This window comes from Rhipicephalus microplus, chromosome 4 (genome assembly GCF_043290135.1).
Source record: "Rhipicephalus microplus isolate Deutch F79 chromosome 4, USDA_Rmic, whole genome shotgun sequence".
Taxonomy (NCBI): domain Eukaryota; kingdom Metazoa; phylum Arthropoda; class Arachnida; order Ixodida; family Ixodidae; genus Rhipicephalus; species Rhipicephalus microplus.
Window position 1 is genome coordinate 128,182,646 of NC_134703.1, and position 23,077 is coordinate 128,205,722.

General features: G+C 45.7%; 1 pseudogene; it reads right to left on the reverse strand.

Moving 5' to 3' along the window:
* Window positions 1-11,205: 11,205 nt before the first annotated feature.
* On the reverse strand, window positions 11,206-21,128 carry LOC119172868 (basic helix-loop-helix ARNT-like protein 1; annotated as a pseudogene).
* Window positions 21,129-23,077: the final 1,949 nt, after the last annotated feature.

Genomic DNA, 23,077 nt, shown 5'->3' on the forward strand with positions numbered 1-23,077 from the left:
AGTCTCTCTCAATCGTGTGCTCCCATTCGTACGTACGTTGTCTTGTTTGTTTGCATGGAGCCTTCCTCGATAATGAATTTCGTTTGCCCGAAAGCTTTTCCCTCTTTCCAGCGCGCAGTATATATTTGGCCATTATGCAATCGTGATCGGGATGCAACCTAACGAAGCTTTTTGTCCGTATAAGCGCATTTGCCATTGGTTGACGGGCTTCAGTATTTATTTTTTTGCAGTGCCAGAATGGACTGAAATGTTCTTAATATAAAGATTGTCAGCGCAAGGCGTTTCCAGGAATACGTGCTCGGAGGTACTCAGCACTCACAAAGGTTTTCATTTATAAATACTGTTTGTCACTGGGCAGTGGCCGTCGAGGTATACCTCGACGGCTCCTGCCGATTACCTTCTTTCATATCAGCTCGATTACCTTCTTTCATACGTACACCTTCTCGTATACGAGCAGATATATCCCAATATATCTTTAATATAATTGTCCTAGGTCCATATTTATGAGAACGTCTCTCAAGAAAATGGTTCGCAGGAATATTTCCAGGAAATTGTGATGTTGGGTATATGATCAACAGTGCCACCTAACCAATATAGAATACGGCACTTTTGAAGAGAAGGATTCGGGAATTCGGCCCTACCGGTATCAAACCCTCCTGTCGTTGGTTGTTGTAACCGAGGTATAAGGTCCATTCATTTCACCGGGACTACGTGAACCGGTTCACGGAGGCGCTGCACTTCGGCATTCGCTTTGCGAGTTCAGCATGGTGGGGGGGGCACCCCAGTATCTTTCGAAAAAGTGCAGCTGTCGTGCAAGACAAGTTCACGAATTACCTGCGCCTGCTCGTGAGGTGTACAGTGCCGAGTTAATGCAGCACTAGATGGCTGCAGCTTCAGCAGATGACACAGCCGATTGCATTTGTGCATGTCACGTTTAGCGGCGTGCTACAAGTATGACAGTGAATGTTTTGAGGTAGTTGCATTTGCCAAGAACGTAAGCGGCGCCGTCTTGAACGAATCGCAGCCTCCACAATACTGCTAGATAGTCGACCAGTAACATAGGGCTTGCATGACGTCTGCACTTTCCCATTCGCTCCTTTGTCTCGTTGCTGCTTCACTTGCTGAAACATCCCCTGCACGACGACGGCACGACGACGGCACCTGACGGCACTACCGTGAACTATTCCTGGGAGTGCAGGGTGAATCGAGCAGACCTATAGAATCCGCAAAAAAAACCATCATCGAAACCATCACATGAACTGATTGCCACAGCGGGAGACTGCCGCGTGTTTTAAACTCATACGAAATTCTAAACGATACAAATACCGAACATTGATACTAGTCAGCCTCTGCGAATTCCCAAACGAATTCCCAAAAGACATCAATCGTGAACTTAATTAGATATTTGTCCAAACTCTCTTCGAAGTGAAAGAGGATGCTTCTACAGAGAAAATGTATACCGTGGCCGCAAGGTTGGTATAGAGGGTGCCTAACGGATGGACCGGCTGCAGGTATTAGAAGTTCATCTGAAATGAACGTTTAATATAATAGTTAAGTTGCAGGAATGTCTTATCAGAACGACCTCATTGTCAAACGCCACAAGCAGTGTAGCACTGCCACTCAGCATTCGTCGTTTCAGTTCGCGGAATGTGCACATCATGTACCTACGTTCCAGATCTCCATTACTGCGTGCACAAGCTCCGATGGCGCAGAAACTCGCGCAAGAAATTCGTCAGCCAGGTGACGTCTTCATTTACACTATGCAGCACTCGTCAAGCTTATACGTACGCGCCACGCGTCATGAGATTGCTAGTTAGTCATTACAACTGTCACGGGCGCGAACTGATTAAGACGCTGGCGGGGTCCGAACCGGTTGCGTGTGCGGCCGCAGTTGTATTAACGCCAAAGGCTTGCTTGCATTTATAATGAAGTCAGATTCCTCTCTTCCATTTCGGCTGCTCCTGGTGCAATGGGAAATCAAATTGGTTGTGGCATTCGAGCATCATCCCTCAAAACAGGAGAGCGGAGCGGCGAGCACAAGGACATCTAACGCAATTACGGAGCCGACCGCAGCGCGATGCACGAGCGAGCTCGGCGGTCAACCGGTGCGGTTCTCAGGCGTACGATCCTAACGTTGTCTCCATTAACCGCAGAGCACCAGGCCAGTGTGACTTTGCCACTGTATGTCTGGGCACGTGTCCCCTTGCTTGGACTATTTCCAACATTAAGGTGGCGGTTCCGTTCCCTCTATCTTGTTAATAGTTCTAAAAAAAAATGGCTGCATATCCACGCAGTGAATGATGGAGAGAGGGGCGAAGCATTCGTCCGTCCATTCGTTCTTGCTTCCGTCTGTCCGTGCGTCTGTCTGTGTGACCGTCCATGCGTCCATCCGCCCGTCCGTGCGCGTGTCTGTTCGTGCGTCCGTCCCTGCGTTCGTCCATGCATCCGACCCTGCGTCCGTTCATGCGTCCATCCATGCATCTGTCTGTGTGTCCGTTCGTCCATCTATTCAACACTCCAAGTACCACCATCTCGCATCTTTTCATCATATATTGCCCATACAGAAGCACCGCCATCCAGCGGACATTCCAAGGACTAAACGAGAGGTGGCACACGCACGCTTTCTTAGGGCTTGCGGTTCGGGTCCACTTCCCACTTTTAACCACCTCGAGTTCATGGTATATACTAGTTCACTGTATTCATGGCACTGCGGCGCAACGCTCGCTAAACCTTTCTAAAACCAAGGAGGGTACGCCCAGCGAGTATAACGTAGCAACCTTTTCCTGTCAGATAGTGCTCAATGTACATGCCAATGGCTGCTAATGGGAAACGAGAGACAGGAGAATTCGGCTTTTACTTTCTTACGGCTTGCGCTTCGTATATACTTCCCACCTTTAACCACCTCGAGTTCATGGTGTTTACCAGTTCACTGTATTCATGGCACTGTGGCCCAACGCTCGCTAAACCTTTCTAAAACCAAGGAGGTTACGCCCAGCGAGTATAACGTAGCAACCTTTTCCTGTCAGATAGTGCTCAATGTACATGCCAATGGCTGCTAATGGGAAATGAGAGACAGGAGAATTCGGCTTGTACATTCTTGCGGCTTGCGCTTCGTATATAGTTCCCACCTTTAACCACCTCGAGTTCATGGTATATAGTTCATTGTATTCATGGCACTGCGGCTCAATGCTCGGTAAACCTTTCTAAAACTAAGGAGTTTACACCCAGCGAGTATAACGTAGCAACCCTTTCTTGTCAGATAGTGCTCAATGTACAGGCCAATGGCATGGGGATCGCAGCGTGCGCGTTAACTAAAAGCCGAATGCTCCTGTCTCTCATTCCCCCTTAGCACCCATTGGCATGTACATTGAGCACTATCTTTTAATTTTCAACAACGAGCAGAAGAAATCTCTCACCAGCACTACCTTGGAGGTCAAAATGTTATACTTGTTACACACTACAACGGCTACGAGGGACGAACGGGTGCCGCTATAGAGAGCTTTTCCCCTAAAAGAAACCAGAGGATGCCACTCGGCCTCGTTTGCGAAAAGCGAGAAAATTTCACGCGCAAGCCAGCGTCGCTACGTGCATGTTTCATGCGCAGCGTGAGGCGACGGAAATCGGCTAACGAAAAGCAAGGAGCACAAACGCGGACAGTGTATTTCACCTATGATCGTCCAACTGTTGCCGTCGTTTTAATGACACGTTGAAAAGTGTCCCAGTGCCAGCTGGCAGACTGAAACCGGTGTCCTATCGCTCAAGCGTAAACACTCGCGTACACGCACATAAACAAACACAATCTTTCTGCCTTGTTAACTTACTCACGTTCATAGAATAACGATTGAACATAACATGAACCAAACGCCGTTGTTTCAGCGAACTTGCATGGCCGCTAACCTTCTTTTTGAAGTAGCGGCCATGGCGATTGCTTGATGTGGCGTCGCCCGAACGCGTCTTTTGTTTTTGTCTTGTTATTTGGGTATTAGTAGCAGTTCTGGCTGGGCAGCAAGCTGCTTTACAACAAAGTAGCGGTGAGCAACAGCGTCATCAGTAGGTAGAGTTGTCCTCCAATGTCAAACTTCTTCCCGACACCGTATCACTCATGAATTGCAGAGACAGTGATTATCTTATCTGTAGTTAGGGCGTCTCTGCATTTTATAGTTGACCTTTCTAGGCTCCCGTACATACCATCCTTCCTCGTTGACCAGAACGTCCTGCATTTTCGACAGTCTCGCTTCTGTCACATCGTTGAAACTAGGATGTATTTAGTTGTTGTCTACGTAGAGTTTCCTAAATATACACTAGAGGGAACTCTGGCGCTAGTGTCCACGGGAGCTGCAACGCACGGCTTTTCAGCGAGCGTTGGAATTATGGGTAGTACACAAATTTTTGTCATCTTCGTAGTTCTGGCTCCGTGTGTGTTCGTGTGAATTGGAGCTGTTGTCTCACGAAATAAAAATTTCTCATGTCACCACCTTATTCTTTTAGGCTTACCATTTCAAATCGGCTCAAGAAGTTCAAGAGGGGCTTGTTCTTTCTATCAAAACAAAACCGAAACACAGCAATAAACGAAGCGACAAGTGCGATTCACCGCCCACAAGTACGAAGACTAGGCGAATCCGTGTACTACCCATCATTCCCATGGTCGCTGAACGATCGCAGTGCCAGATTACCCTCTAGTTAATTTTAGAAAACTCTATGCTTGTGTATTCATTGCCAGTACTGGTCAGTGGAAGTTGTCGGCAAGGTGCTCTACAGGCTTACCCTGAAATTCTCGGCAATCGCAGGCTTTGAGAACATTCACCCAACGTTACTAGATCATTCACAATCGTGTCCCCTTTGAAGCGACATTCAGGGGTCAGACGTTCGACTCCATGTGCCGCAGTCTTTTACTAGATTATTTTTCTTTCTTGGGTTTTCATATATATATAGATACGTATACATATACGGTGTATGACGGTGACGCCGGCGGCAAGATCCAGCAGAGAGTGTCCATATAATTGCTATCCCTATAAAATATATCTTCGCAAAGGCCGAATTTCCCTGGTGTCTTTGAATGCTGATGTTCCTGGAGGGGGCTTTATTCCCCGCATTACGAAAGACTTCACCAATGTCTTGACAGAAAGTGTTCCCTTTTGTTTTTGTTTTAATCTCTGGTGCAGAGTATACATATGGGTAAATACATTGGCACTCGGTCAATGTTGACGGGTATATGAATGGTCAAGACACTCGCCTTTGAACCGTTACGCCACAGGTGCGAAAAACAATCCCACTAACGTACCTTTCTCTAACTATTTTTACAGGCGTTCTATTACATGTTTAAACCCCATAGAATTCGATTTATTTTACATATTCCCACTTCGAAATGATTTCCAAGATGTGCTAGTTGCTCATGCTGTAGACGGGCAACTACCTATAATGACTGACACGACAAATGATTGTCCTCAGGATAACGAATAAGTGTGATAATGAGCGCACTTAGATGGCAAAGGCACTTACTTTGATAAGAAAAATGGTCTCCAATTCTTCTTTCTTTTTGTTTCTCATTTAGTGAGCCTGCTTGCCTTGCCTTCTTTCCCAGCTCAGGGTAGCCAGCCGGTTTAAGGACTGGCAACATCCCTGTCCTTCCACCTCTTCCTTCCTCCCTTCCTTTCTCCCGAGCTGAAGCTTCCCCTGACGCGTTGTATTTCTCGCAATGCAGGTCGAAAAGCAGCCGAAACAGTTGAGGCCCTTATCAACCCTGACTAGGCTCAACTTTTGTCTCATGTCACAAAGTGCAACGAAGGATATGCTGCAAGGTCACTCTAAATAGTTCGCGAAAGTAGAATAGAAAAGTGGTCTGAAACCCATTGCTACAAACATCAACAACCGCGTGACGATTGAAGTGCGAGTAGGTGAGGAGGGGGCAAACATTGAATACAAAAAAAGTTAAACGTTAATTTTCAATAGTTTTCATTTTATTTGTTGCAAAAAGTTAGTAGATTACTTCAAGAAAACTTTAGTCTTTGGTACGAGGTTGAGCGCCTGATTTTGTTCGTTTAGTTTCAGAAACTCCGGACACATGCAGACAGTCTGGTAACATGAGCCAACGGTTTTGCCTTGGAGTGTGTGTTTGGCGTGTTTTTTGGTTCGGCGGATTGCCAGGCTAACGAGGCATCGCTCACTTTTCCATGGTGGTTTTATGTGTACTTTCAGTAGTTTACTTATTTTTATGCACTATTTACTGGTGCGGCATTTCAGAGCCCAACTAGCCCGCAGAATGTGTCGAGAGCCGCTCCTTTCACTGCCGACTGCTTTCCCTGGTGCAAGGCTGACGTGCCCTCGCCTCTGGTGACGGTGAACACGACACGCTAAGGAACGGGACGCGGTACTCTACGGCTGTCAAAGCTATACCTTCAAAGCTGCTGTTTCGCTGCAGTGGTTTTTGACGATTGGGCAACGTGATTTTTTGAACTAGTGAACAGTTGACCAGAACTTTAACCCTAACTGCCTGTGCGAACCATACAGCCTGTGCGAAGTTTTTTGTGAATATTGTACGTCATTCGGCTAATAAAACAACTTTGCTTCCAGAATCTTTTTTTGTTTCTTTTCTCTCGCGCATGCAATTAGCGAGACACAAATAAAGCTCAATAGAATGGTGTAATAATAACGGCACGCAAAATTTAAGCAGTTAAGAAAAATTCCCATTTCGCGCCATGTAAGGCAAATGCGTGACGTCGCTACCGCTTCCGGTTAGGACGTTATATTTTATTTCTTATTTTTTGTTTGCTGTTAGTTATCTCCTCCTCACGTAGATGGTGGCGGTTGGCAACAAGCCGCGGACTACTAGATTCATGGGCTTCTATGGAAGTTACGCTACCAGTTTACATATACCTTGCTGTACGTTTATATTAGAGCCTCTCGAGCTGAAGCTCTCCTGATGAGTTGGCTTTTCTGCATTGCATACCGAAAGCAGCCGAAAAAGTTGAGGCTCTTATCACCCCTGATAAGGCTGAACTTTTGTCTGACGTCACACCGTGCCACAAAGGTTATACTGTACGTTTATAATTGAGTCACCCGAGCTGACGCTTCCCCTGATGGATTGGCTTTCCCACAATGCATGTCAAAAAAGCAGTCGAAAAAAATGAGGTCCTTATCACCCCTGATAAGGCTCAACTTCTGCCTGATGTCACACTGTACAAAGGAGGTGATGTTGTACCTTGATATTAGAGTATCCCGAGATGAAGCTTCCCCTGATGCGTTGGATTTCAGGCAATGCATCTCAAAAAAGCAGCCGAAAAAGTTGAGGTCCGTATCACCTCTCATAAGGCTCAACTCTTGTCTGACGTCAAACCGTTCAATGAAGGTTATACTGTACCTTAATAATAGAGTCTCCCGAGTTGAAGCTTCTCCTGATGCATTGGCTTTCACGCAATGCATGTCAAAAAGCAGCCAAAAAGTTCAGGACCTTATCACCCCTGATAAGGCTCAACTTTTGTCTGACGTCACACTGTCCGACAAAGGTTATACTGCACGTTTATATTAGGGTCTACCGAGCTGACGCTTCCCCTGATGCGTGGCTTTTCCGCAATGCATGTCAAAAAGCAGCCGAAAATGTTTAGGCCCTTATCACTCCTGATAAGGCTCAACTTTTGTCTGACGTCACACTGTCCCACCGGAGGTTCTACTGTACGTTTATATTAGAGCCCCCCCGAGTTGACGCTTCCCTTGATGCGTTGGCTTTCCCGCAATGCATGTAAAAAAAAGCAGCCGAAAAGTTCAGGCCCTTATCACCCCTGATAAGGCTCAACATTTGTCTGACGTCACACCATGCCACAAAGGTTATAGTGAACCTTAATAATAGAGTCTCTCGAGCTGAAGCTTCCCACGATGCGTTGGCTTTCCCGCCATGCATGTGAAAAAAGCAGCCAAACAAGTGCAGGCCCTTATCATTCCTGATAAGGATCAACTTTTGTTCGACGTCACACTGTCTAACGGAGGTTATACTGCAAGTTTTTATTAGTCTCTCCCAAGCATACGCTTCACCTGATGCGTTGTATTTCCCGCAATGCATGTCAAAAAAGCAGCCGAAATTTTTGAGACCCTTATGACCCCTGATTAGGGTAAACTTTTGTGTGACGTCATACCGTGCAACGAAGGTTATATCGTACGTTTTTATTAGAGTCTCCCGAGCTGCCGCTTCGCTTGATGCGTTGGGTTTCCCACAACACATGTCAAAAAGCAGCCGGAAAAGTTCACGCCCTTATCACCCCTGATGAGGCTCAACTTTTGTCTGACGTCACACTGTCCAACGGAGCTTATGCCGTACGTTTATATTAGAGTCTCCCGAGCTGACGCTTCGCTTGATGCGTTGGCTTTCTCGCAATGCATGTCAAAAGGCAGCCGAAAAAGTTCACGCCCTTATCACCCCTGATAAGAATCTACTTTCGTCTGACGTCACACTTTGAAGTGGGGGACCTAATATTGCATATTTTTTTTCCTGGGTCGGGAATGGCTGAAAATATCCGATGACGTCAGACAAAAGTTGAGCCTTATCAGGGGTGATAAGAGCCCCAAGTTTTTTGACCGCTTCTCGAAATGCATTGCAGAAAAGCCAAAGCATCAGGGGAAGCTTCTGCTCGGGAAGCTCCTACGCGCGGTCTGGCTTTGCAGAGTGTGACGTCACACTAAAGTTAAGCCGCTATCACAGAGTTTCTTAAAATTAATTTAACGTTTAGTAATCACCTCCAGCCTGCAGTTTGTAACTATGGGACATTTCCTGCATATTCTCGTGCACTGTATTACCGTTTTTCTTACTCGACTGATAAAGTATAGTTTATCGCTGGATTTACTTACACTACTTGAAAAGAATAATGTGAGTGGAGCTTCTATGTACGTTGATGGCATAAAAGCCGCCTCAATGATTAAATGCGTCTGTCCATCCATCTATCTCTCTGCTGCGTAATACAAATCGCACGGAAGAAACAAATAAAAAAATGTAGGCTGCGTTGAGTTTCGGAACTACTCGGTCACGCTCCAAAGGAGAGTGCCTTGCCCACTGGGCTAAAGACCGAGGGATGCAAACCATCACTATTTCTGAACCTCGTGAATGCGCCATGAAGAAATTCGCATAACAAATAAACAAAAAAATTGCAAGGCTGCACTGAGTTTCAAACCTAAGGACCACGCTCCAAAGGTGAGCCTCTTACCCCCTGGGGTAAAGACCTATAGGCTTGCAGGACATGTGTATCTCTTAACCTTATCTATTATAGACGCATAAAATAAAGGAAAAATTCGAGGCTGTGCTGAGTTTCCTACCCATGGTGCCACACTTCAATGTCGAGTGTATCAGCCACTGTGCTAAAAGAGCACGCTTGCAGAAGTTTGGCCTACCATTTTGTAGTGAAGATATCTTACCGTTTGAGCCATTTTTCTGCCACGGATTTCTAGTTCAGTAGGGTAACTCAATGACCGAAGTCCTAGCTTGAATAATCACCCTGCCCTTCTCCTTCGTTCATTTCTCTCTCTCTCTCTCTCTTTCTCTTTCTCTCTGGCATTAACAAAAAACTAAGAGTACGTAGACGAAATTGTTCTAGTTGAAGGAAAATGCGTCCTGGTTCCCGGACAAAGATGAATTTTTCTTCAACTAGAAGATCTTTGTTCTGGAATATCTTTGCGGATTATCTCGTGGGTTCATGCTACGAATGTGCGGCTGTCATTTCTCCTTTCCATAAGCTTTCGCTACCTTGCGGGATTCCGCAGAACTCACTCGCTGTAACAGGGCTCACCGATAACTGCACCGATCAAGAAAGTAGCACCCTTGGGTAGCTTCGTAGCGCACTGTTCCACGTGAACATTTTGCAACGAAGTTTCCAATTCTCAAGCCATCGCTAAATAGAATGCTTTAAATCGCGGTCATGTGTTACCTGTGTGATGATTGGTTGGTTGGTTCCTCAACGCCTTGGCGCAACCCACCTAAAGGAATGGGCCATGAATGGGACGGTTCCTTGCTTGAGTACCCAGAATGAGGCTCATTAGAAACATCTTCCTTTTCTGTCACAGAATTGCTCGTAGCAGAGCTTGCGCAAACAAATGACGCTCCAGCGGTACAAGAGTATAATAATAACGACAACAGCAAGGAACATGTCAAACCTTCAAACAAATGTATTTTGAGCAGAAGAAAGCAAATAACTTTAATACAATAGATCTTGGAACATAACATCGCTACCTTATGTAATGACCTTGATCTTGACAAGAAATATTGGCAAATTGGGTTCTTCACTTTACGAGCACACTTGCCGTGGGTTTCCTTCTATACACCGTGGATATCATTGCGCTATATCTTTTATTATAAAACCATCGCAACGGACAACTTAAGGCGAATGCAGAATCATTTCTCAATTTAGTTGGCTGCATATCATCATTTGCTTGTGAAATTTCATGTCGCTAACACGGCTGCGACGACTAGACTTATCGTGATATGAGATGACGCGTCTACAGAATCGTACCTCTATCACTTCCCTCTTCGTGTCAGCCAGAGCCCGCATCAGATCACGTGTCTTTGAGGTCTCACAGTATAAACATCGGCTGACTCTTTGCAAAAGAGCCGACACACAAACGAGGTAAATCAAACTCTTGTTTAGCCTGTTTTACGAGCCCTGTACAAGCAGCTTCTCACGTGCTCCAGTCCGATTGCAAGTGAACTCTACCACTGTCAGCGCAGTGCTTCGTCGCAGTGCTTCTTAGTTAATCATTTTCGGAGACCTGCGATTCCAAATGTGAGCGTTTACGCATTCAGGGAGTGCGCAGCAGGTGTATAGAGCTTATCTTAACAATGCTTGCGAAGAGGATGTATTACAATGTACCACTTCAATCTGTGGGCAGGGAAATAGTGGAGCACAACCGACATCGCTGTATCGAAGCAGAACTCGCTGTTAGAACATGAAGCGTCAATAATAAAACCATCACTCTAAGACAAGCACGCCACGTTGTTTACCGCGAACCGCGCTGGAAGAGATGGACGCCAGTTCCTTGAAACCTCTCCTGCTCTGCTCGGTTATTACCGAAGCGTGACTTGCAGTTTTGTGCCGTAATGCACACACACTTCGGAGTGAATACAGACTGCGATGTCTCCGCATGAGTGTCCATAGTTGCTGTATTCTACTCTGTTCGACGCCAGAAACAGTTCGCGAGAGGTCCGCGTGAACAGGAGTGCGAACGGGTGTTTCAAGGCAAGGGCCACGGCATGCCACTGAAGTCCACCGTTCCACAAGTCCAGCGTCCACTTCCAGCAGGCTCATGATGACCGCCATGGCCACCTAGTCGTTTCCTTCGCTGTTGACTTCCGGCAGTAAGAATGTCCAGACTCACGAAGCTGTTCACCAGGTCCAGATCTAGGATGAAGAAGCAGAACGAAGGCAAGATCTCTTTTAATGAGGCAAATATAAGTGTATCACAGTCTTATTTGAGCGAGAAATTGTTGATACAATTGTGTCACGTAATTGCTATCGAATATTTCTTTTGCTGTTAGAATCGTTCGTGACCCTTTAACAAACTTGTTGGGCTCCGGGATGTCAGTAACGAGTCGTCCAAAACAATAAGAATTAGAAGAAAACTGTCACCTCTCTCTTGGAAGCGAAACAAGTAGCCACCGTGAGTGCTGTAGACAGTGATGGTATTACACTTAGTGTAAAGAGTCTTTGTTCGACTTTTCTTCAGTCATTACTACTAATAATAACGCTTCTTAGGGTTTACCGTACCAAAACCACCATATATGATTGTGAGAAACACCGTAGTGATAGGGTCAAGACATTTCGGCCACCTGGGGTTCTTTAACGTGAACCTAAATCTAAGCACACGGGCCTCAAGCTTTTTCGCCACCATCGAAAATGCGCCCGCCGCAGCCAGGATTCAATACCGTGACCTGCGAGTCGGCAGCCAAGTTGCTTAGCCATTCGACCACCGTGGCTGGTTTGTTTAGCCATTACCGTAGGTCTACTCAAGGCTTAATTATACTCGGCATGCGACCATGTTTCTAAATAATACAACACTGAAGTGTGATGGCTTAATTGTGACAGTCGCCACAAGTTCTCTTTCTGGTGTGATGGTGCACTTCACCGATGCTGAAACTCTAGTCATGCCGGACTGCGCGTACTAATTTCAGTCGCTTTCCAATATTATTAACTGATAACAATACCGCATCACAAACTGGCTTCGTTGTGACATAGTGCAAAAACCAGCATTGTGCGAACGTCGCATGTATGGTGCTGTCTTCAAATGTGCTGTCCGAGAAATTGAAAGCACTTGTAGTCTTTAATCTACTGCCCTCCAAAAACAAAAACCTAATTTGGGTAGCCCAGATCGAAGGTTGAGAACACTTGGAATGAATATTCACTCAATAGTGTGCGCTATTATTTTTTTCCCTACTTGAGACAAAAAAAATTATGCTTGACCAATCACTGCAGGCGATTGAATAGCTTCATACATTGGTTTAAGCCTTCAGCAAAATAAAACGTCATTGAGCACTTCTAAGCAGCCGTTACTTATTTTCGACTGCAATTTGCCAGCGCATATTATAAAATAGAGGTGCGCTCAGCAAAAGATCTGAATGTGGTTGTACTCCCCGCCTGCTTCATAACGTATCATTCCAAGAAGTAAACTTTCGTGGTCTATTCCAATTCTAGGACACATCTTTTCAGAAAATATCAAGTAACCTTGCCCCAACTATTTTACAATCTATGCCCTGAAGTGTTTTCGAGAGTTGTGACATTGAAGTGTCCCCACGCTCAGCATTAAAAGGCGTTTGAAGCAGTTAAAGCGTTCTTCAAGAAGCAATCTGTCCGATATATAAGGCTGAACACTCTAACGTAATCATACGGCATATATTTCTAGATTGAAGTTTTTTGTGTTTTCTTTCGTCGAGGCAGCTGACCAGAATGTTTTTGGATACTGATAGACTAGAAGCTGATCTATTGAAAACATTTTGGTTTGGATGCGAAACAGGAAACTGTAACGTTGGCAGACCTCTGTCATCGAACCGGATGACTTCTGCGCACAAATGAAGTATACGGTATGATGGGAGCCTGTCTAGTCCGGACAAAGGTGCGAGAAATTTGATGGGAAAGAATTTTTCGACAGCTACACGGCAGCCATGTTCACAAGCTCGCTGGGACATCTTAAATGCTTTTGAAACGTCGTAAAAATCCGCCATGTCCGATTCGTTGTCTTGTCAACTCCGATTGACTCACATGGCAGCTATAATCTCTCTGATTCGTTGAAAACGTGATATTTTCACAGAATTTGATTGCCCAGTTCCCATGACCCAGTGTACAAAATAGCACATAGAAAAAAAAAGAACCAACGCAATAAGCGTCGATCTGGAAAAAAAAGAAACGTCCATGCAATATGGTCACTTATGACACTCGCCACAAAGACCAGTAATAACCCTACGACGTTTGGCCACAGCTAATGTTTCATTATAATTTGGGTCATGTTTTATACAGCTGCAGGCTATCTTTGTTCTCAGTGGGAAGCGTTTACTTGCAATCGAGGAAATAAAGTACTACACGTTATTCGGTAGCGTCATCATTTTTACGCTCTTTCACAGATTACATACCGACGGAGCTAAATTTTCATCTGCCGGGCAGGTCGCTTACCAGACCCTGCCATGACCTGAATGGCTGGTGACGTGGACTTTTCCGCCATAACACTTGTATTCTATATTATACTATGATATACTATATACTATATACTGTACTATACTATACTATATACTGTACTGCATCATAGCTGCCTTTGCTACAAAGTTTCGCTCATAAAGCTTGTAGCGGACGAGACTACTTCGAAAGGTTAAAAAGTGCTAGCGGGTCAAGGTACTGCTATGAACGCGTGGCGTATCAGTCACGCATTTATTATTCATTTTAGGTCCGTGCTATGAGAATGTCAGCATTCCTTTATTTCCATCAGCGTAAGGAGTTGGTACAAAGAGATTAAAAGGTGTTATCGATATCTCATTATCTCAGACATATAGTTACTAAGCCACTGGAGGCGGGCCACTGAACTGGAGGCGGGCCACTGAACAATGTCAGTGGCCCGCCTCCTGGAGGAATGTCTGGAGGCGGGCCACTGAACGCACAGCTTTCATGCTATAGCGTCAATTAGAAGCACACCAGGGAAGAGGTGCTCTGACCGAATAATCAAACATTATTTTTTGCACCTCCTCAAGTGTAAACAATCCACCACGCGTAACTATCAAGCACCATTGGAAACGTCCGAGTACTTACCTTTCTTGTGGCATTCGGACAATCTGAAGACGTCATCTTGGCAGTAGTACTCGTACCACGCTGTAACAAGCAATTCTTCCGGCAGGTAACCAAGGATCAACGTTGGCCAGTGCACAAATGATTCAGACTTGAGCATTACTTTCACGTCTACTCAAACGAAGGAAGAAAGAAAATTTTGATGGCTTGTTTCTTTTTTTGGCACAACGTTAATGAAAATGAAAACCCACAGATAAAGTAACCAGGCAAGTCAATGGTACTGTTTACAAGCGCATTGCATTAATTGTGATGTAGATGTGGGCCAAAAAACAACTCACCGCTGGCCGGGATCGAGCCTGTAACCTTCTGACCACGCACCCGATGCTCTTACCATTCGAGATACGGCAGAGGTCGTCACCCCATCCACTTTGTGGGATATTTACGTATACATGCGAACCACGGAACTGTTAGTTAGCTCTGCTCGCAGCCATGACGGTGACTGTGGAACACTTCCTTTGCAAGCTGGCGTCAAGTAGGGCGTAATATTTTAACGAGAAGACAGCTGAACAATTTGCTGTAATTACCGGCTGGTTTTCACTAGCATCTACTCAAAAAGCAGTCAAAGCTGTCTTGTGCTTTTTGAGGACTACAGGCCTACGTGACCACCTTTAACTTTTGTGTAGTGCCACCGCTGCATACGCGTCAGCCCATTGACTGACAATCCTTTTTTTCTCTCTCTTTCTCTTCTCTTTCCTCTCTCTCTCTCATCTTTATGCCCCCCTTCCTATTCCCCCAGCGTAGGGTAGCAAACCGGGCATGTGCCTGGTTAACCTCCCTGCCTTCTCTCTTGTTGTTCATCTCCCCCTCTCCCCTACTCAAAAGCGCTTGTGCTTCAACTAGCTAGCAATCACGAATTGAAGTTCTGAGCGAGTTACATCGGAATTACCGGTATAGTACAACCACCTGAAACGGGACCTTTTTTGGGAAGCAAGTCCCTGACTTTCGTGCAGTGCTCCGCTGCCTAAGCTTTCAATATAGCTGACTTCTTTATAGTATCCCGGTCATCTAGGTGCATGAACGTATAGATTGGGTTGTCATCAAAGGAAATTGTGTGCAGTATATGTCACTCCTTAGTAACTTACTGCTTTGTGGTCCTGGTCTCAAAAAATATTTAGCAATGACTTGACGGCTCCTAGCCAACACCCCCTCTAAATAAATCTACATGTCACTCAGTGACCATGACACGGAAAAGAACAGCAACACTATTAGCTTAAGTCAGACCATCCTCTCACCATGCTGAGTCAAATGAATGACAAAATTGTGCCGCCTCGATTGGCTATCAGCAAATCATGAACCATCGTGTTGGCGCAGTTGCAGCTTTTTCGTCTTTTTTTCCGCCGCGCCATTTTCATAATAACACACAAGCTTGCCATCTTCCTGAGTGGAGGGACGTGGTATCTAGGCACTCCAAGAAGTGTGATAAGATCATCCACAAATTTTAATAAATGTGTTTGGAACCTTGGGCTTGTCTTGGACTAGTCTTTGCCATACCAATTTTGGGTGGCCAGGAGAGCTAAAAGTTGAAGGTGGCCAGACAGACGTCGATAGATAGATAGATAGATAGATAGATAGATAGATAGATAGATAGATAGATAGATAGATAGATAGATAGATAGATAGATAGATAGATAGATAGATAGATAGATAGATAGATAGATAGATAGATAGATAGATAGATAGATAGATAGATAGACAGACAGACAGACAGACAGACAGACAGACAGACAGACAGACAGACAGATAGATAGATAGATAGATAGATAGATAGATAGATAGATAGATAGATAGATAGATAGATAGATAGATAGATAGATAGATAGATAGATAGATAGATAGATAGATAGATAGATAGATAGATAGACAGACAGACAGACAGACAGACAGACAGACAGACAGACAGACAGACAGACAGACAGGCAGGCAGGCAGGCAGGCAGGCAGGCAGGCAGGCAGGCAGGCAGGCAGGCAGGCAGGCAGGCAGGCAGACTCACAGTCGCCGCCATTTCTTGGCGAACTAGGGCGACTGTGAGGGGTATTTTCTGCAACCAATACTCGAGAGCATCTTCGACTGGGAGATTGTTTGCAGTTATACGAGGGTGGCGTTATCTATGGGAAAGCTTGATTGGTACTCAATTCTTGTCTATGAAAAGAAATTTTCCGTCGGCCACGTGCTTCGGTTTCCTTCGCTTGGCTGCTGGCCCGATTTGAGTGCACCCTGCCCTACAGCCACAAGGTAGCTCAGGTTGCACCTGGAAAATAACGTGCAAAGGGTATTTCATGGCACCCCGGATAAGAGACCCTTGAGGTGGCAACGTAGTGTATATATCCAACAGAAAAAGTTCCTGCACAGAAGGTTGAAAAGAAATCAAAGTACTGAGATCTAGTTACACGTTAACAAACCATCACGGGAGAAATGTGACGCATTGCAGGCCCTACTCTTGCCGAATACCCGCTAACTGTGCCTCGTACTCAAATTGCAGATTCGGAACTTACAGGCAAATACAATAAATTTACACTGCGCAGAGCTAAGCAACGCTCTTTTAAGTTCAATGTGAAACGCTGCAAGTAAGCTTAATTTTATTTCTTCGCTGTGGGAAGCAAAAGTCGCAGGTGCAGTCTGCGATGGTCATGGCATGGTGTCCTCGACCTTCTAATGAACAGATTTGTTTCCGAAAGTTAAACGGGTGGTTTGTTAGGAGATGTCCGTAATTACTTTCAACTTATCTGCCAAAGACTAGCCCAAGTGAAACTCCTAAGTACTGGTGAAGTATAATACGTGAAAAGAGACACTGAGCAGGAGAGATTATACCGGCCAGATCTGCAACACCACCACCATCAGCGCTTCTGACTTATTTGTGTGCAATTCTGGCTAGTGCGATTTATTGATCTTTCTAGCCCGTTCTCTGAAAAATTCTCCAGACAGGGTGATACGAACAGGCCCAGCTTAGTTCCGCAGGATGTCGCCTCTTTCTCGCTGCGCATACTTGCCCGAAATATCTTTCTCAACTTTCTGGAGCGGGGTGACCCGAGCGATGTCATCCATACCTGCCATCCCCCCCCCCCCTTGTTTAGTAAATTGTTGGAGTGTAAGAGGAGAACACGTGCAACGTGTCTTCTTGCAGGCGGCATCTTTACTATGTACATAGTTACGTATCAAGTCTGACAGCTTACAACAACAAGAAAAGAAAGATGATGTAGTCACGATGTTTGCTGTGGCGTGAACTGATGACTATAAGACAAGTTGAGAAACAAGTACGGGCGCTGCCATACCAACTAGTCCACGCCACCACCCTTCTAAGCTATAATGCGCTTGCGATAGTCTTCGTACCCTTCGCTGTTGTCCGCTGGGGCGTTTTCGGGCAAACTGAGCTTGGCCGGTGCCCACGACCTGAGACAGCCGCTGTAGTGGATGACCGGCGGTCGAAGCTGTGCGACTTTCGGCGTCGCTGGCCTGCCGTCGTGGTGTCGGCCTCCTCCTTGACGTTCTCCTGCGTCTTGCATTTCATCCGACGGAAGAAGGGGCGACGAGTACCGAGACACAGCCTGCTCTGCCGCTGCGGGAATTCCCCTTTCAGCGGCAGCGTCCTGCGTGAACCAGGGCAAATGGGTCACGTCTCATGACGAATACATAGGGTCACACGTCGGCAGATTCTCTGCAGCTCACTCGAACTCACTCTTGAAACATATCTGACCCTCTGTACTCACTCGGAGCCAGGCTCACCAACACTTTCCTGAGCATGGCTCACTCGGACTCGGACTCACGGCTCGATCTGAGTCTTAGTGAGTCCACTCACGAGTAAGTTCACCGACCTATGCATACGGCAGAAGACTACACTTACGTTGAAAAAGGACAACGTTGTTTTAAACATCTATAAAAGACCTCGAAAAATTGAGAGCACAGGGTGTCTTACTTGAAGGCTGTAAGGCAAGTCCACTGGCCGAAACATCGGCACGAGCGACCCTGCGTGTTCACCAACTTTTCTTCACTTCAATCTTCACTCTTTCCCTGAACTTCTGCTTTTTTTTTTGGAATTTCCAGAGTTCAGGCTTTCGTAACTATAAGATAATTAGAAACTGGATTTTCACAATAAATAAATAATAGTATGGAAGGCGCAATTTTTGATTTTGGCACTGTTGATTTCTCAGTCCTGTGTGTAGTGGCATGAGAATAACAAGGTCACGAGACCCCGAATTCACACATTCGCTTTCTGGCATATGGCTCGATGTTGCTGCACGGCGTTAACTTAGTTGGTACCGGTACAAAAAGGGAAGGTGATCAGTAAAAAATAGTGTCAACTAGAGGCGCGCGTGAAATATAGTCCTCGATACCTTGTTTTTCTAGCTGTTAACTGTTGTTCGCAGTATAGATACAAGAGTTACCTTAAGGTGTTCGACAAATGTGTTAAATTACACCAATATCTAATAGCAAACCTTCTGCCTAATCTCATTTTTTTCTTTGTGTGCAGGACGCTGCGAGTCAAAATTTTTGATTGAGTACTGCCATTACAACGAGGCGCAGCATAGTTAAGGAAACGAGCTCGTACTTTTTGCATCGATGAGTATTTCCTTCAGACACAGGTCCAACGAAGAGAGTTGCTTTTTGACTTTGGCGATGTCCTTGGGGTGTGAAATGTCAAACTAGCTTTGTCCAAGAGAATCTCCCAGAGGACACCGAAAAGAGCGACGAAAAATGAACCTTGACGGTGGTGAATGCATAAATCAACATAACACATCATAATGCGCAATACAAACTTTGCCTTACAACGACGGAGAGGTTTCGTTACAGTTAAGTGACATAAAATTGTATGTGTATGAGAGTGTTTTTCTTCTCAGTTCCGGTCATCTGCGAGGACTTGCTTGTTTACCTGTTTTTACAGCGCAGTAACGTCTGCTACGGTATAGTGAAACGATACTCATACTCCACACACACGCACGCGCACATACCCCATCAATGTAACCTTGATTAGCTCCATTTCGGGGAAAAGCCCAAATCTTTCAGTACTTGAAGTGGCTTGTGTTAGCGTGGTACATATGAAAAAACGAAAAGACGACATAGACGTCAAAAAAGGTAGGCGCTAAGCGAAAACTCGTTGCCGGTAATGAAACCCTCTGGTCACACTAGCTATAGCTTATGAACTTCGATTTTTCACGATAAGCATTCGCAAAGAGTGAATGTTCCGCCACGTGGTTATCATCTGATAAACACTTCTGTGGCTCTTGCTGCAAGAGCTTATCCGTGTGGGATTATAAAAGGATGTGCGACGTGCCCCAAACAATGTCAGATAAAGATAGCCTCAGTGTAGCTGCAGTAAATACGACGAGAGATTATTGCTGTCTTGATCGCAAGTTAAAATAAGCTTTGTAGGTAATTTCGAACTTGACTTGCACGGCGTGTAACTCAAGTGTAACTCAACTGGCGTGTAACGGAGTGTAACTCAACCTTCGTGCAACTTGAATTGCACGAAGGTTATTTAAGGCAATAAACTTTCAGAATTCAAGTTACGCTATCACTTACCTGTAAGACAACGTTTTTGATGTCCTCGTCCGACAACCATGGGGGCTTGTAGTACCCTTCCGTGTACGAATTTATGGAACCTGCATGATTGAAGACAAATAAATGCAAGAGCTGAATACGACCACCCACCATAAACACCAATAATGCTCTTAGGCATTAATGATCCACGAATGAATGGAAGGAATGGATTGGCAGACTGATATTGATAATGCGAGCAGGCGCTGCGAAGTATCGCAGGACGAGTCCATGGCATCGTTTTTTGTGCAATTATTAGTCATTAACAGCGCAGTAAATGTTCATCTAAGTTTCTGTAAAGCACGCGCATTCGAAGGAACATTGTACGTCGACCCCTGTGATCGTGACGAGCATGCACCACGTATGGTCTTGATGTGCTGCACGACCATGTCCAACTAGTACGGCCACTTGTCCAGCTTCTGGGACATGGCCTTGCACAAGGGCACCAGGGAGGCCATCTCGCTAATATACATGTTCATCTTGTCCTGGCGGCACTTCTCGATCTCACTGTAGTTCTGCCTGCAAATCCAACTTTAGCCATGAGTCCGTTGCCTGAACGTTTAGCGGAACACATATATAGAGCGACACTTTTACCGCGGTAACGCCTTTATGATGCATATCTTTTATCGCGCTTTGGCATCAAAAAAAAAAAATAATAAAGGCTACACTTACTTTGAAATGTGTATAAAACGCAGGCACACATTCTTTGATAATGAACACCAAAAGTAATCGAACTTCGGTAACTCGCAAAAAAATACCATTTGGGCCCGTACATTTCTTGTTAAGCGCATACCATAGCGTATCAGCGATGCTGCATAGCGATGCTGCTATGAAGTAGACACTCGTCGAAATGTCGGCTCCCGAGAGCCACCGTGTTCAAGGACTTTTCAGCTCTCTGAGCGTCCATCTTCCCCTGAACTTCTGCCTTATTTAGAGAGAATAGAACGAACGTACGGGAGACCTCATGAAAGTGGCAAAGAAAGCTCCCCATTTATGAAAAAAACTCACCAGCATCTCCATTGTTTTGTCATTGCGAATAATGCAGTAGCTGTAAATATCGTACCTTTGAAACGTAAGCGCTTTTTGCAGGAGCTTCCAGACTTAGAAGCTGTTCCGGACTGGCGAGGAGGACTCCTCTGTCCGTAACGCTTGGATGTTCATGGTGCGGGGGCGAGGTCATCTCCACCTCGATGACGCCGGTGGCACGGCAACCCAGCGTTGCTCGGGTGGCCAGCGAGCACTGGTGGCCACGGCGCTCAGCTGGTAGCCTCGTCGCTGGACGTGCTCGGCTGTCCGGGGCATGGCATCAGGGCTGCTGGAGGGCACCCAACTTGGTCACTCAGGGTATACCAGCAACAATCGGAGACCTTTTACTTATTCTGCTGCCGCGGTACGTGCGAATGTAGACAAGAAACCAGGTCACCGCCGAGGCCTGCAGCCTCTGGTGGAAGAAAATAGTCCCTAAAGAGGCCCTGCAACTCTTTGCCCAGTAGCTTAGTTAAATGAGTTCATCGCCTCACGAATAAAATGCCTAAAAAACTTTCTTTTTAATGCGTCAAGTGTGAGCGCAGAAGCAGGGATTTGTCGCTCGCTCTGGGCACTTTGTTTTCAAAAAGCGCGTTGAAAGCTACGCCAGAGGAGGAGAAGGGGATGACAAGCAGACCAGAAGTTACGTCTGTTCGTGAGCGCACGCCACAACCTTGAGCAACAATACGGAAAGGCGGGCTGGTTTCGGCATTAAACCTCGAGCCCCCCCCCCCCCCCCCTTTTTTTTATTACTATGCATGGCTTACCTTCAGGGGCTTACCTTAGGTCACTTATCGTGGCCAAAGCGGAATATGCATCAACGTTCGCCTTCGGCAACACGAATGCTCATTATCAGAGTCAAAACCGTATACCCTCGCCACTCATTGCCACAAATGCGGCTGCGCGTACCTTTCTTCCACGACACAATGGTATGTCGCATTATAAAAAAATCAGTTAGCAAGAGAAGTGATTGAAGCCTTCCACATCCCAAGAAAAAAACGATAAGTGTGTCAGCATGCATGCCGTCAATTGTGGTGAACTATCTTTAAAGCACGTACCTCTTGAAGATGATACCAATGTATATATTTTTTCCCTTGTTTGCGGCGTGTTTCGATGTACTGTTCTTTTTTTTTTCATTTTCTGTTAAGTTACACTTCCCCTGCTTATCAGCTATTCTTTCCCAAAAAAGTCACAGCTTTGCCGCAAAGGCGAAGCAATGAACGTGATAGCAACAAATAGGAAGGTCACGCGCAGGATTGCAAGCATATCGAAACGTGCGCCGCGTTTCTCACGCACAAATGACGCACATAACGCACTCACAGGTACAGATGAACGCGAATAAGCGTCGCAGTTGTTACTTCACTGTGTCTGAAAAGCGCGCCCTTTTCGCAAACACAGGCTGTGCAACGATTGCAGTGACCTTTGTGCTCCAGCTAACTATACAACAGAATCGTTGCAGTGAAAGCCCAACGCCAGCCAAGACGTATATACGATCCTCCCCATCGCGAGATAAGGGCGCTTGAGAGAGTGGCCACTTTCCTCCTTTCCGCGGGCCAAAGTACGCGTGGAAGGTGAGAGCGCGTGCTGCCGCGTGTTGACGATAAAATTAGTTCATTGATCATTTTCTCCATCACTTTGGAAACACAACTTGTCAAACTAACCGGCCTAAACGAATCCAACTGCATAGGGCTCTTCCCTGGCTTTAGCATCGGTACACTTTTGATATTTTCCAACTTTCCGGAACTTTTTTTTTCTTGCCAACTTTTATTGTATATGTCCAACAAGTGTAATTTTCCTTTCCCGCACAAATTGGGAAGTGCAGCGTATGTAACTCCATCTGGTCCTGGTGAACTTGTTTGTTTTACTGAAGACATCACATATTGGAGCTCCTCTGGTGTGAAGCTGTCGTCCAAATCTGATAAACTGACCACAGAGAACTTCGTTACAACCGCCGAAGCTGATTCTGCTGAGGATTTATATTCGCTAGTTTGGACGGGCTCTATTTTTGTTACTATTAGGTGACGCTTCCGACCAGGCATTAACACAATATGTCATTGGAAAGCGGAGATTATAAGCTTTCTGAATTAGCACGATTCAGATTTATTCGTCAAGCGCAGCGAGCACAGTGCACCCGCAAACAATGCGTGAAATGCGGAGAGGTTAATCCTGCGGCGCATGCAGTTCAGCGCGTTCTCCAGTCGGCCGAACTCCTGCTGCGACAGGTG